The following is a 15,457-nucleotide window of genomic DNA, read 5'->3' as shown; positions in this document are numbered from 1 at the left end:
GGTCACAGTAATCTAAAGAGCTTGCAAAGAAAATTGACTGGACTTCTTTAAGTTTCTTGAAGACGTTTCACCTCTCAGTTCTAAGACCAAATGGTGGAAAGTCCCAGGTATTTAAGCCTTAGTGGGAGTTGTCCCTTAAGAGGTTCACTGACCCACTATTTATCATGTGCATCATCATATGGGTTAAAAAATTGTGTGGGTCATTATCAGCAGAAGGTTTCGGGCGAAACTACTGTGAGACCTTGCCATCATGTGACTTATTGAGATCAAATTACGCAAGATGTGAGTGGGTGTTAGGTGTGTGGGTGGGACCTCCGAAGATCCGCCAAGATGGAGTCCCACTCAGACAGTATAAACAGTTAGCAGTATAAATTCAGCTGCCTACAACATTTCCAAGAACCTCGCCAACATCCTAGCTCCCCTTCTGGGGAACGCACCCCATCACATCAAAAACTCCACTGACTTCACCAACAAGGTCCAGAACAAGGTCCAGAAACTTCCCAAAATTGTATGGCCCGGATCTGGCCCATACATGGGCCAGCACAGGACCATCAGTGTGTCTGCTGCTGGCCCATGTGTGAACTACCTCTGGCAAACCTGATCTGGGCCACCAAAGGCCCGTCATTCTTTGCGGTATGTGGGCCATGTGTAAGTTGTAAGTTGGCCCCAGATGTCAGCCTAATGTGTGCCTTATCAAGCCATGTAATAACAACATGTGTCAGAACATGCAAAACAGTGCAAACGTAACATGACGAAGCTCTATTCAGACAGTGAATGATCTGATTATTATATAGCGCTTTTCTAGTGTCCCGGATTACCCAAAGTACTTTATACGACATGCCACATTTACACAATTTCTCCAAACTCAGTGCTTCCTAACTACATTCACACTCTTGACATGCAGACTGGAGGAGCCAAGGATTGAACCACTAACCTTCTGATCAGTAGGTGACCTGCTCTACCTCTTGAGCTACAGCCACCCACTGGCAAAGATGAGTAAACCATCACTAGGTTTTGGATAAAGTGTACACTCACAAACCTGTCAAACCTGCATTTGAAATGTTGGCTACCATAGCAGTATAGTATTGCAACATGGCATTTGGGTCTTCTAACTAAAATAGGAAAACAGGAACATAAATAGTGCCATCATTGCCAGACCTGGCCCACATCTGGTTGACATACACTCTGCCATGACACCGGTCAGTCAGAAGTGCCAGCTTCAAATTCAAATTCAAATTCAAATTTTATTTGTCACGTACACAGTCATACACAGTACGATATGTAGTGAAATGCTTGGACAACTGCTCATGACCTAAAGAAAACAAAAAAGGAAAGGCTATGAATAAGATAGGAAATAAATATGAAAAATTAAAAAGGGTAAATTTAACTAGGAAGGAATAAAATATAAATTAAGGTTAAAAATGAAATAACTGTACAACACAAATTAGAATGAAGGGTAAATTTAACTGGGAAGAATAAGATAAAGATAAATATATAAATTAAAGTTGAAAATAAAATAACTGTACAACAAAATACACAATACACAATATAGAACTATATAAGAATGTATGAAGAAATCTAAATATAAATAAATATATACACAATAACAGCAGCTGTACAAGTATTAACCGGAAATGAAGAATATAGTGACCAGTGTTGTGCAAAAACAAAGTCCAGAAAGTCCAGTGTGTGTGTAAGAACCATATGTGTGGGTCAGTACTGTGTGGTGGTGTGATTGAGAGACCGTATCGCCTGCGGGAAGAAGCTCCTCCTCAGTCTCTCTGTGTTGGTCTTCAGGGAGCGGAATCGCTTTCCTGACCTCAGCAGAGAGAACAGTCTGTTGTTGGGATGGCTGAGGTCCTTCACCATCTTCCTGGCCTTGGTCCAGCACCGCCTGCTGTAGATTGAGTGCAGGTCAGGGAGCTCGGAGCGGATGGTGCGCTCAGCTGATTGCACAACCCTCTGTAGAGCTCGTCTGTCCTGCATGGTGCTGTTCCCGAACCAGGTTAAGATGTTTCCCGCCAGGATGCTCTCTATGGTGCACGAGTAAAAGTTCCTGAGCACCTTGGAGGGCAGTTGGAAGTCTCTCAAGCGTCTGAGGTGGTAGAGACGCTGTCGGGCCTTTTTCACCACGGTGTTGATGTGACAGGACCATGACAGGTCCTGCGTGATGTGAACTCCGAGGTATTTGAAGCTGTCCACTCTCTCCACTGGGCACTCGTTGATGACGGGGGTCTGGTAGTTCCTCTCCTGCTTAGTGCTGAAGTCCACTATCAGCTCCTTTGTCTTACTGACGTTTAGAAGGAGGTTGTTCCTCTGGCACCAGTTCTCCAGATTCCTAATCTCCTTCAGGTAGGCCGTCTCGTTGTTATCAGAGATCAGGCCCACCACGACGGTGTCGTCAGCAAACTTGATGATGGTGGTGGAGCTGGTAGTGGCCACACAGTCATATGTGTACAAAGAGTACAGCAGGGGGCTCAGAACACACCCCTGGGGGGCTCCAGTGCTGAGAGTGGTGGAGGCTGAGACATGTCCGCCCATCCTTACTGCCTGTGGTCTGCCAGTTAGGAAGTTGGAGATCCACTGACACATAGATGAGCTGAGTCCCAGATGCTCCAGCTTGGTGGTGAGCGTGGAGGGAATTATGGTGTTAAATGCAGAGCTGTAGTCTATGAAGAGCATTTTAACATAATTCCCCCTTCTAGTGTCCAAGTGAGTGAGTGATGTGTGGAGGAGATGAGAGATGGCATCGTCTGTGGAACGATTTGGACGGTAAGCGAACTGTAGTGGGTCCAGTGTGTCTGGTAGTGAAGAAATGATGAAGTCTCTGACCAGGCGTTCAAAGCACTTCATCACTACTGAGGTGAGGGCTACAGGGCGATAGTCATTGAGAGAAGCAGGGTGGGGTTTCTTCGGGACAGGAACAATGATGGACTCTTTGAAGCATGTGGGGATCACCAACTGAGATAAAGAGATGTTGAATATCTCAGTGAACACAGGAGCTAGCTGGTATGCGCAGTCTCTTAGGATACGACCTGGGATGCCGTCTGGTCCTGCTGCTTTCCTGGTGTTCACTCTCTTGAAGGCTCTCCTTACTTCATGCTCGGAGATGACGAGCACGTTTCCGGTGCTGGCAGTATCTTCCTGTCTGCAGCCGTTAGCGCCGCTAACACTAGCATTGTTGGAGACCTTAGCTGCAGCCTCGAAGCGAGCATAGAAAGTGTTCAGCTCGTCTGCCAAAGTCACGGCCGCGTTCGTCATACCGGTTGTTGGTGCTTTATAGTCCGTTATTGTCCTTAGTCCCCGCCACAGGCTCCTAGAGTCACTCTGTTGGAGTTGTGACTCTAGTTTCCTCCCGTAGCGCTGCTTCGCCTCTTTCACCGCCCTCCGCACGTTATATGACGCTTGATGCCAGATCCGGGCCAGACCTGTTTTCTATAGGCCTGGGCCACATAAACCAAACCGCAATCGAGCCAGATATGGCATGCCATCACATAGGCAGTACCATCTATGCCAGGCCTGGCCCATATGTGGATGACATACGTCTTATCATGCCAGAAGTCAGCCAGCAGTGCCGGCTTGGTACCAGATCCGGGCCAGACCTGCTTGCTATGTGGGTTATACTGGATCCAGAAGAAACCATAGTGTCCTTTGATGTGGTTTCACTCGTTACTTGCAGATATACAACTGAGGCAGTGGAGACTGTCAGAAAATGACTAAAGCAAGACAGCTCCTTAGAAGACAGAACCAGCTTTGGCCCTGATCAGATTTGCCCACTGTTAGAGCACTGCCTTACCACCACATATTTTAAATACAGTGAGGGTTTCTACAGACAAAAAACAAGGATGTGCCATGGGCTCCACAGCGTCACCCATTGTGTCCACTGTGAACGATTATCCTTGAAAAGAGGGGATGGCTTGCAGCACCTACTGTCTGCTACCTACAATCCCAGGGCCCCAGGTCGTGCACCTGGACCCACCCAGAAGAGGCGAGCTTTCCTGCCTCTGCCAGAACCTCTGGACAGGTGTGTAGGACCATATATCATGCATACAGTTCTCAGCAGAGTTCTCTTTGCAGTGGGTGCATATGTTTGAGTGTTTAAGGCCCATAAGATTTTCCATATAACATGTTCAAGATTTTTTATCCCTTTCTCATGCCACGATGCAAACTTTAGTATTTTCTTTTCCTGACAGATATCTGGATTGTTCCAAATGTGTGTTAGTTTACATGGGAAAAATGAACATTTAGTTATTTTTAAGATGTCCCACCAGGCTGTCAGAAAGATTTTTATGTTAAGGCTTTTAAAGCAGTTTTGATGCTTAATACTGGAGCTTATGAAAGGCAAATTAGAGATTTTTACTTTTCCACGGAGTCTAGTGATTTAAACCAAGTAAACCAAGGGATTTATTAGGGATAACTGAGAAAAAATTGTTTATTTTTGGCAAAATCATAATTTTCATGGTGGCAACTGAGAGGCGCCTGGCAGAAACATATATACCTAGATATCTAATATTACCTGACTGTATTGGGGTGGTGGTGTTTTTCAAATTGCAATTCAGAGGCAAAACTGCTGATGGAATAGTATGATATGGATAAGAACTTATCTATAAGTGTGATCGTGTTTCTGAGAGAGGTTTGTGAGTGCCTAAGGAAAAGTAATATATCATCGGCATGCAGGCTTATCTTATGGTCTGTATTTTCAATTTGAACTGGTTTGATAGCTATATTTTGTCAGATTGCTACCACTACTGGCTCAATAAAAATACAAATATTTTTTTTATATTTTAAAATATTTATTTATATATTTTTTAAATATTTATTTTATATTCTGATATAGCAGAAATTCAGAAGGATTAATCTGTGATGAAGTCTTTAAAATATTTATTTATTTGTTGTTGTGATGTTTACGTTTATGTGGTAAATTCCAGCATTCAGGCAAAGCATACATAATGCTGAGTGCTGAGGGAGAAGAGAAAAGATATGAATGGTGACAAGGGAAATAAGTTAATGCAGCCACCCAAGAACCATTTTGAGTAACCTAAATCAACGAACCATCCCCATGGATGGATGGATGGTCTGTCGCAGGGCTAACACATAATGACAAAAAAAAAGAAAAAAATGACAAAAAAAGAAAAATTACAGGATAAGATGATTAAACCAGCAATATTTGTTCTACGTAGACATGTCTGTTAGTGGGAAAGGAAAGTGAGAAGGGAAAAGCAGAAAGTGACGTTTGTGTAGATCCAGGTCACCTAGCGTGGTGTTATGATCGCAATAAAGCTGGCTGTTGACACACAGTTTATCAGTGATGAAAGCTCGAGAGCCTTCTTGGATGAATTTCTTTCAGATCTCTAACAGAACCTTGTGTCATTCCAGGATGTCTTTGGAAAACTGGTTGTTGAAGTCTGTTCCTCTTAGCTCCTGGCTGTGGCTCTTCACCAGTTCGTATTTTTTTAAGTGTTCAAATTTGGCCAAGAACGATCAGCTCATCGATTTCCCAAACAATGGACACGAGGGAAGCTGATGTTTTTAACTACATCCTCCAGGTTTCTGGTGAGTGGAAGAAATGACTCACTGTTGTTTCCGGGTCTTCTTCTGCCTTCTCTGGTATTCCTGAAAACACCAAGTTGTCCCTCATGTTGCCGGCCTGGAACCTGATGACAGTTTCCTTGATTTTTTTTCTTTTCTTCTGAGAGTTGGGTCATTCTTTCAATTAGGAATTCACCAACTCTTTGAGGGTGGCATTTTCAGCAGCCAGTGTTTCCACCTGCTGCTGGCTGAACTCCACCGACTCGCACAGTGCCTGAAAATCTTTATGCAGGATTTCCAGGAGGGCCAGGCGTACGTCTAAGCTGGACAGCTTTTTTAAACAGTGGACGCCAAAATGTCAACAATGTTGCTGTACTGTGGAGAAGCTGGCTGTGGTGAGTCTTCAGGGCGGTGTCGTTTAATGGATTACGTTCCTTTGCTGCTGGAGGGAGTCGGCACCTTGTTAGTTGTGCCCAGTACACTTTTTACCTTTCTTTAATAGTTAATCACTTGGTATTGTGTGATCCTTCTTGGAAAATATGATCCTACTGTGTTCTTACACTACATGAGACTGTAAAAGGACTGTGTTTAAAAGGCTGACAGCAGAAAAATTCAACACGGTGACTGCACTGAGAGCTTAGAGACATTTAAGTTTTGACGAATGCGACATTACAGCTTTCGGTCCATGTTGATAGACTCACTTCATGACCAGACTCCATAAAGCAATGGTAGCATCATTTAAACCTTTTGTAAAAGCTTCCAAGAGACATTAATGAACTTAAGAGGTAAACTTTTGAGTGTGTTTAACAGTGTGAGTGTGATTTATCCATAAGAGGGTCGATCACCAAAAATACAGCAAATAAAGCGCATAAAAAATTTAAAATGAAGTGATGTAATCTCAAAAGAGACACAATAAAAGTTTTCAATACTTGCAATACTTACAACACTTACAATTATACTTGCAATATCTAATCCCAAAATATTTTCTGTGATGCTTATTAATACACTTATTAAAACACTTTTTTCATTTCAGTGAATAGTGTGCAACAGGTCTGAAAACTGAGGCTGTTAGTAATATTAAGAAAACGTGATTGCAAACAGAGGGACTCTAGAGGCGGGAAAAAATAGTCAGAAAATAATTAACGTTATAAAAAATTACCTCTGTGTCATGGTTAATAATAACATATTGTAAATTAAAATGGCCTCATCAGCAGGAAATGAAATCTAATGAAAAGAGGTTCTGGCGTATCATGTGTTAATAATTTCATTAAGAGAAGGCATCAGTGCCCTGCAGCATAGCGAAACTATAGAACAATAAAAAAGAGACAATTTCCATTATAAACCTTCAGTATTTCAGCTCCCTGCTGAAATATTGCAGCTATCAGGGATAATTCACATCCTACCATACGTAAACATTTATGTATGGTTATTAAAAAAAAAAGCTGTTTAGTAGAAGAGTGACAAAAATAATTTCGTCATTTAATTACAAAGTTCAGATTTATTCATTTTAAGCTGTTTTAATACAGCTACAGTATTCTATTAACTGAAGACTATTATTATTTTTTTACCAATAAAACGTGAGCAAAATAAACTAAGAACTCTCAAATACCCAAAGAGAAGTGAGGGGTGACTCCTCACTGAGACTGCATACAAAAGACAGGTTACAGACAATAATATTCATGAGCAGATTAAATACAACAATATGAAGGGGAAGCAGGTGTAACAGGATTACATTATGAACAGAACGAAAAACTTCTTCTGAAAAGGCAGGAGATAATACTACTGTGCTTTGAAAGGAAAAAAAACCTACAAAGTTTATACTCCGTTAAATTAAAACACAGTTTCTATCCTGTACATATTTGCTTATCATGAGGACATAATCATAGTTTTGTACCTCGACCCTGAGTCTGACCTTAAAATGGTCTCTTAAAAATTTCTTTAAATAGCCTCTGGGCATCTTAGAATATTTCTGTTTCAGCTTAATATCTCTTTTTACAAATAAGAAATTTTAAAACTCCACAAGCACATGGTGTGTTAGCCCAACAATAAACAGCAGGCAGTACAGACAAAGCTGACAAGCTAGTAAACATTGGAGAATTTGGAGGATAGAGGCAGAATTAGAGATGAACAAAGCAAACATTACACTCATATATTCATCACTGGGCAAGAAATACAATTCCAAATGAATTATCTTGTTTTGTGTAATTCCTGGTGTGTAAATGTACTGTTTGCTAACAAATGCATGTAAATGTGATAATGCAGTCTTGCGTTATGCAGTCAATCTTGTTCTGAAAATTACTCTGTGCAAAAATATTGCAGAGAAATATGGAGGAAATTTCACTTTTAGGTTAAAAATCCTAACATGCAAATTATAAATGTAAATGAGGCATTGAGTCCAGATGGAATTACCTGTAACTAATCTAACCTGTAGGTCATTTTAATATTTATTCTATTTTAACCTCGTAAGACCCGAACTCTTCCACGCCATGCATTTTTAATTTCTCTTTGCTATTTGGGCTGATTGGGACCCGATGAATGTAAAAATAAAGAATTTCCAGAATTTTTTTTTTTTTTACCTGATTTTTGTTCCTGACGAAAATGAGATGCACATATGAGGATATTTGTTTAAAATTTCAATAGAACAGTGGCAGTATAATGTCCCCGTAAGTGGATATCAGGCCCTTTCTAAAGCAAAATTTAATATTTTGGTCTAGACAACCCAAAATGTGATGTCCACATGTACCAACTACTGTGAGCTTTAAATGCTTTAAATACTGTGCGCAGTAACAAGGAATAGATTGCACTGAAGCACGAGCTGATGATTGAATGTATTTGTCTTGCTGCACAGAAAGCTACCAGCTGACTGCATGTCTCCTGCATTTATCAAATGTGGTGCAGTATTGTACACAAAGTTATTTATCTTTGATACATCACAGTGGCGTAGCTGTATTTTATAAAAATGCTCAGAGAAACATTTACAAATCAAAAAGCCAGCCAACATCCAAGCTGAGAGAAGACAGAAAACGATACAAGCCCAAGGCAGTGAAACTTACATACAACCCACAGTTGTTTCACTGCTGTGAAGCACAGAGGAAGTGTCTCAGCTCTCGATAAGAGAACTCTGTGGTTAGGCTAAGGCCTGCGTAAAACTTCTCCAAGTCTTTCAATCTGGGCAAGCATGCCTGAAGGCCCATTCATCTGACTGCTTGTGGTGGTGATTAATTAAGCCTACAGAGATGATTTCCTCTGTGGTGAATCCCAGAAGTAGCTGTTAGGGCAGGTTGGTGTTGTTTAGACAGAGTGAGTTTGGCAACTTGGTGTTTTTTAGTACGTCTACATAATCACATCTGACAAATAGGATAGCACAATACAATTACTGCAGTGGTTCAAACGAAGACCAAGCAATTAAAAGTGTGTCACATGACTCTTCTATTAAGCAGATCACGTGACTCACTTTAACCTTGTGTTTGGAGAGTGGTTTCCTCTTGAGCACAACAAACACTGCTGCTAATTCAAGTAAAGCACAGCCAAACACCTGAGGCAAAGAGTAGGGCATGTGCATAGTGCGTGTAGACTGGGAAAGTATTCCCTAAGCTTCCCAGAAGCACTCCAGCCCTGTGTGGAGTGCAACACTAAGTGTGCTTTCAATGCGTGCACAGCAAGGCAACTGAGTTACGGCCGTCTCCCGTAGTCACAGAGGAGAGACGAGGAAAAAAGATATGCACATACAACCAAAACACACTCATCATTAACAGAAGAAAAAAAGTTGTTAGGGAACAGATAACAGTTAACAAAGACGTCACTGAAAGAGAACAACAAACCTCCAGGTCCTGCATGGTCTAATTTTTGGGAGGAAAAGCAGTACGTGTTAAATTATTCAATTTGATCCCATTAAAGATAGTTCAAAGTGATGAAACCACCCCGCAATGCACAAAGATTTTATCAAATTATATTTACTCATGCCCCCATGCTTGTGAAGGGAAAATGTTTTGAATGTCAAACACAAAGCATTATCATTTTATAGAAATCCCTTCTGTGCAATGCTAACTCACAGTGGTACAGATGTAGACCTCTGATAAAGCTCTTGCAGACACTGGGAGCTTTTTACCTGCGCCTTCAAACCCTAAGGTACACGGTACACTTGGTAAGAAATGCGAGGCTGTTGAAACTATTTAATGCAAATCAATACGATGACAAAATGTCCTTTAAGAAATACTTAGTATATCTAAGACCCTGCAAACTGTCAAATGGACAAGAGTGGATGGATGGAGAATATTCTCATTAACCTTATATAGTCCTAAAATAACTTAACTGATGAAAAGCTTTGTTTTGTGATGAATACATGGTGTATATTTCTCAGGGTTTTAGAGACCTTTTTTGTTCACTTTAAGTAGCAGACTGGCCAACACCAAACTCATGCTAGGTGTGACACCAGTCAAGACAACTCAAGTCAGAGCAAACTAATTACTTATATCATTTATTATATATATAAAAATGATCAAATTAATCTTGTTTTTTCAGCTCTTATAGTAATGATAATAATGGTTACTATCTTCAGAGATCACATCACTGGTTATCCTCGATCCTTTCTTTATTTAATACGTGACAGTAGGCTTAAATTGGGACAGATAATCATCACCATATTCATAAATAGTCGTCCAAGAGCTTCCCCAAAGGATGCTATCCCTGTTTGTATTTCTGACAGTAATTATGGTTTAGTGAGGGGGAAGAGCTTCCTTATAGACACTCTATTCAGACGAGGTCCAACAGATGTGTTATCGATATGAGAGGCAGAGGTCATATATTGGGCCTCAGTCACATAGGCCTAGCGATCCATTGGTTACACCCTGGCAACCTCTGGCCGCTAGGGAAAAATGTGTATTCCCTGCCTGTATGAGTGGTTGCTCGAGATTGTTAGCAAAATCTTCTGTCATCTTTATCAGTTTATGATTTTGATTTTAAAATCTAAATCATCATTAATAATTAATGAGCAGAACAGAAGTTTAAAAAGCCACACCACAATGTCCTTATGATTTCATTGAAATGATTTCAGTGAAGCGATTAGAAAACGTTATTGAACCAGTTCCCCAACCAGCAAGTGGCTGGTGGAGGTTGCTGCGTAAATGGTTGCTAAGCCTCAAACAACAACAACAACAACTAAACAGCACCAGTATTTCCCTGAATGGTTGGTGAATTTTTTTTTTTTTTTTTTTTTTTGGCCTGTCCCGGCTCTTTTGCCATCAGAATTGTTGTCTAAAGGCAAAGAAAGATGCCCAACGGATTTACTTTACCAAACTGACCATCCCAGCCTTGCCGTAATGGTCCATTTGATTCACCTTTTATTGTTTATTTTATTTTCACTTAATGAATACGGGACAGACTTGACTGGGGGAAAGAAGGGGAGAAAGAAAGAGGGAAAGAGAAACAGCTGAGAAGAGGGACGGGGGAGAAGGGCAAAAGACAAAAACCAACAGAACGGGCAGAGAAAAAAAATGCATATATCAATCACCTGGATCACCTGCTGAGAAAGAAAAAAGAAAGCAAGCAGAAGAGAACAAGAGTAATAGAATAAACAACATCACAATGATATATGGGAATATGACAGTAAATACTAAATATTAAACATTATTGTGCAGCACATAAGATCAACAGAACACAGTGTGCTTTGAGGTAGGAGCCAAAAAGGGTGTAGTTTGTGGGTGTGATCACCCGTGTGTACACCTGTGAGCATGGACGCGCTTGTTTTTTGTTTTTTTAAAAGGTTCCTTCATGTAATAATCTGCTAGAGGGTGTGGGGGGGCCACAGCCCCGTCCTCCAGGGCGTGAAGCAGGTGTGGAGGAGATCAAAACTCCAGACATCCAGAGGCCCCCAGAACACAAGAGACCAAGGAAGACCAACAGAGGGGCAGCTGCGCCACTGTCCCGGAAAGAGCTGAGGAGAGTCCCAGATGAGGGCTCACTCAGCAGCCGCGGAGCAGAAGCCAGGGGGAGTTGCAGTGACGCGCCCGTGAGCTCCGCCGGCAGCCAGCTGTGCCTGAGTGACCGAGCCCCAGGCCGAGAGGCCGGGGGCACCCCACCTCCGAAGTGGCCCGAGCGAGCCCCAGGCCCCAAGCCCCGATAAGCGGCCGCCAAGGAGTGAGCCGGTGTGTACCTGGACGCCCATCCCCGGACACAAAGAACCACCAACGCACCGATGTCTGAGGGGGTCCGCCACTGGCAGGGGAAGTGGTGGTAGGGGGAGATAGGCCTCCAAACCTTGGAGGGCCTGAGATGTCCCCAGAGAGGTGGCGCCTGACACCCAACCTGACATATAGAGACAGACATACAGGCACACACAGATACAAACATCCATTCCCACCCTCATGCTCTCATATGCACTTACTCCACACTCAACCAACGTGGAGACAGACATAAAGAGACGTTGTACACACGATCACACTCCCCAAGCGTACTCTACAAACCGGGTCTAGGCGCCCCCGCCCCCGACTCCGCAGCAGCAGGAAGGCTCCACACTCCAGACCGCAGTCGGACGGCCAACTCCTCCTCCTAGTCCTAGCCCCCCCGCTCCAGCAGGTCGCAGAGAACGGGGGTGAGAGAAGACTCCGAACCTCCCTCCACCCGCTCATTGTAATGTTGATGCATGTGTGTTCTAAGGTGCATTTAAAACCCAGGAGGGCTTGGAGCTACCTGCCAGAGAGCAGCAGGTAAGCGCATGGTCCCTCCTGCTAGCCCTCAATGTCTACGTGTATTTAAAATTGAGAGGTGGGCAACGATGCCAGGGGTGGGGTGTACACCCTGATGGTACTTTGGACTCCGTGTATCGTGCCCACCCCCAAGATCCTATATGTATGTGTAATGAGAGTGTGAGTAATGTGAATGTCTAAGTTGGTGAATTGTTGCCGAAAGTTGCTTGCTTTCATTGCAAGTAGATTACGACAGTCATCATTTGCATGTACAATGACAATAAAAGGCTATTCCATTTTATTCGATTCCATTCTACTCTTACATACCACTTTTTCCTCGAAGAAAAACAATGGTTTGCACAGCAATTTTCACAGTTTCATGACCTCATGGCAAGCAGTTAGTGAGTGACAAATCAGCAACTGCCATACAGTCTGCTAGAAACTAGTTGGACAATACTAATTTTTCCCTAGTGACCAATGGTTGCCACATGCTTGCCAAGCAGTCTCGAGGGATAGTATAGTAGTTTGGTAGTCTTGTAAGATATACTGTTTTACCACATTTTTTACCACCTCCACAGGTCCAGTCAGAAAATAGCAAAAAGATGGCTGATATTAAGAACCTACTTTATAGTCATCATATTTTTACAGCTTATTACTCAGGATATATTGTTAGTGCTTCAGTTTCAGTCTATTATTTTAATCTAATGGTCTAAGTAGAATGTTTTGGGAAAAACAAGATGAAAATCAGATTTATGAACTTCTGGGTTTTAGTTCTGTTATTTCGAAACTAATTTATGTAACTCTCACTGAGATCTAAGCTTCAAAACTCTTAATGCAGGTACTGAGGAACTCAAATGTGTTTTGCTACAAACTAAAATTGATGTGCACATTTTGCTTTAATCAGTGATCCCTGTTTGACCGAGACATGAGACAAGCCTTTCAAAAGGTCTTGTGTCTATTCTTGTAATTTCACTGTCTAGAAAATACCGTCCAATTAAAACAGAGAGTCTGCAATTTATCCTATCCTGTCATTTTAACATCCAACGTAATGAGAGTGGAGTATGAAGCCAAGACATCAAACACCGTTACACGATCAATATATTCATTGTATATTCATTCGGACCGTGAGCAGGGAGAGGACCTTCGATTACAACATCGATTACAGTCTTATGAAAAAGGCAGATGAAGATTTCAGGCACACGGTTTCTATAAAACTAGATAAGCTGCCTGCTAAAAGAGACTGAATATTTATTTTAAAAAATTTACTGTTCAAGGTCAATTTGACAATAGTAGGGAATGATGACACACACACACACACACACACACACACACACACACACACACACACACACACACACACATTTAAACTATTCTAAATTAAGTGAATGCTGATTCAATAACGTTTGCTAGCTGCTTTCATTAAAATCATTAAAAAAGTTTATTAGCCTAAATATTGCATTTTGATTTTAAGAATCTTGTTCTGCTTATGTAGAAAATCAAATTCATAAATTGCTAAAGATGAAGAACAGAGGACTTGTTTTATGCATTTAAAAAGCTTTGTGATATACAGGGTGGGCCATTTATATGGATGCAGCGTAATAAAATGGGAATGGATGGTGATTTTAAAGTCCTGTCTTGTGACATTACCAATAAGTTTGACGTGTCACATGGCCCTCTTCCTATTGAAAAAACAAAAGTTGTATCCAAGATGGCCGACTTCTAAGTGACCACTGCAGACTGAACAGTAGAAATACTGCATCCGTGTTAGAAAGTAAAAGTGTTCTTGCACATGTTCACTTTGCCAATTCAGAACTGTGTGAGGTGACATCAGACTTTGCTGAGTACCTTTTAAAATTTTCACACTAAAACTCTGTTGGCACCTCAGGGTTGCAACTCAGTGGTCACATTCAAGTCAGTGTGAGGGGTGCAAGAGAAACAGATTCTTTAAATAAATAATTTGCTGTTGACTGTCTTATCTTATCTGCTTTTACTTTGTTTCCAACAGCAAGTCACGGTAACACTGCTCCACTCACATAAGAGTCGTTCAAAGAAAAACAGTAATTTGCATTTTGTTACAGACTGACACACTGTTCCTTTGCGCCTTTTGTCTAAATGTGTAGCTTCAAAGAATGACTCATTTTTAATTTTAACTTGATGTGGAAGCGCATGAAGAGACAAGTTCAACTGCTTTCAGAAATATGGTTAAAATAAGACTGCTCTTATCTGACAGTGATGTGAAGAAGGTCACTGATGCTTTGATTTCATTATAAATCACCTTTTTTCTCTTCCTTCCCTTGCCATTTTAGCTGCAGGTAGCAGGAAACATTGCTGGTAGACGCTTAACAGAAGCTAAATGACATATTAATCCAGTTTTATCGCCTTTTCTCTGTTTCTCTCCCAGGTTTAGAAGAAGTTCAAAGATTTAATTGATTCTGGCATCGCCTGTTTCAAAACCATTTCACAGCCCTGCCCCTCCTACCCAAAGAGCCAGGCCACAAGAGTCTTAGATCTTCTGTAAATTACCTCATGACTCATCCAGAATTGAGACTAAATGTGGAATTCATGCAGCTGCTGTTAATCAATATATGTAGCAATTATGTTATTGTTACACTATCTTTAATTCGTATGTTAACAGGGTGTGAGCAAAAAAATATGAGCAGGAAGACAGAGACGAGATTCAATGATCTACCTGAAATCAGCACTGGTGTAGCAGTTTGTGCTTTAAATGTCAAATTATGAATGCAGGATTAGTCGATACAAACAACTAAATTGGTTTTGTCAAAAGGACATGGAGAATGTCTGCATTTACAAAAGAAATGCTAACTAAAACACTTGTTCTCTTTTGCAGGGTGATCAATGCTAACTGGCCTTAGCAGTATTAATTCAATTCTGCTTTACAAAGTAACACCATCTTTATGACATCATTTATTTAACTGTAAATTATGTTGCATGAGTTTAAAGCTGTACTAATCAACTTCTGTCTGTTAACACCATCTCTGAAGAATATCGTCACATAAAAGCTGTGACTTATAATCACAAACTTCCATAGAATAATAACCTGACTCTGCAGTTTGCCTGAGTTAAAGAGGAATAAAGTCCTGTGAAAAACTAACTACACCCTGTGATTCAGTGGCTTATAGAACCACCGTTAGCAGAAATGAGAAATCATTCATCACTGTCTTAAATTGTTGGGGATGAATTTTGGCCCACAATGTTGCTTCAGTTCATTGAGGGTCCCCCGACAC

The 15,457-nt window shown here is 41.3% G+C and overlaps 1 protein-coding gene across 1 annotated transcript in view; it reads right to left on the bottom strand.

The window, feature by feature from the left end:
• Positions 1–15,457, bottom strand: part of galnt18b (UDP-N-acetyl-alpha-D-galactosamine:polypeptide N-acetylgalactosaminyltransferase 18b) — a 97,295-nt gene that overhangs the window by 58,976 nt on the left and 22,862 nt on the right. The window lies entirely within an intron of this gene.

Source organism: Maylandia zebra, linkage group LG1 (genome assembly GCF_041146795.1).
Source record: "Maylandia zebra isolate NMK-2024a linkage group LG1, Mzebra_GT3a, whole genome shotgun sequence".
In the NCBI taxonomy this organism is placed as follows: domain Eukaryota; kingdom Metazoa; phylum Chordata; class Actinopteri; order Cichliformes; family Cichlidae; genus Maylandia; species Maylandia zebra.
The sequence above is the reverse complement of the archived record's forward strand: the minus strand, read 5'-3'. Positions and strand labels throughout refer to the sequence as shown.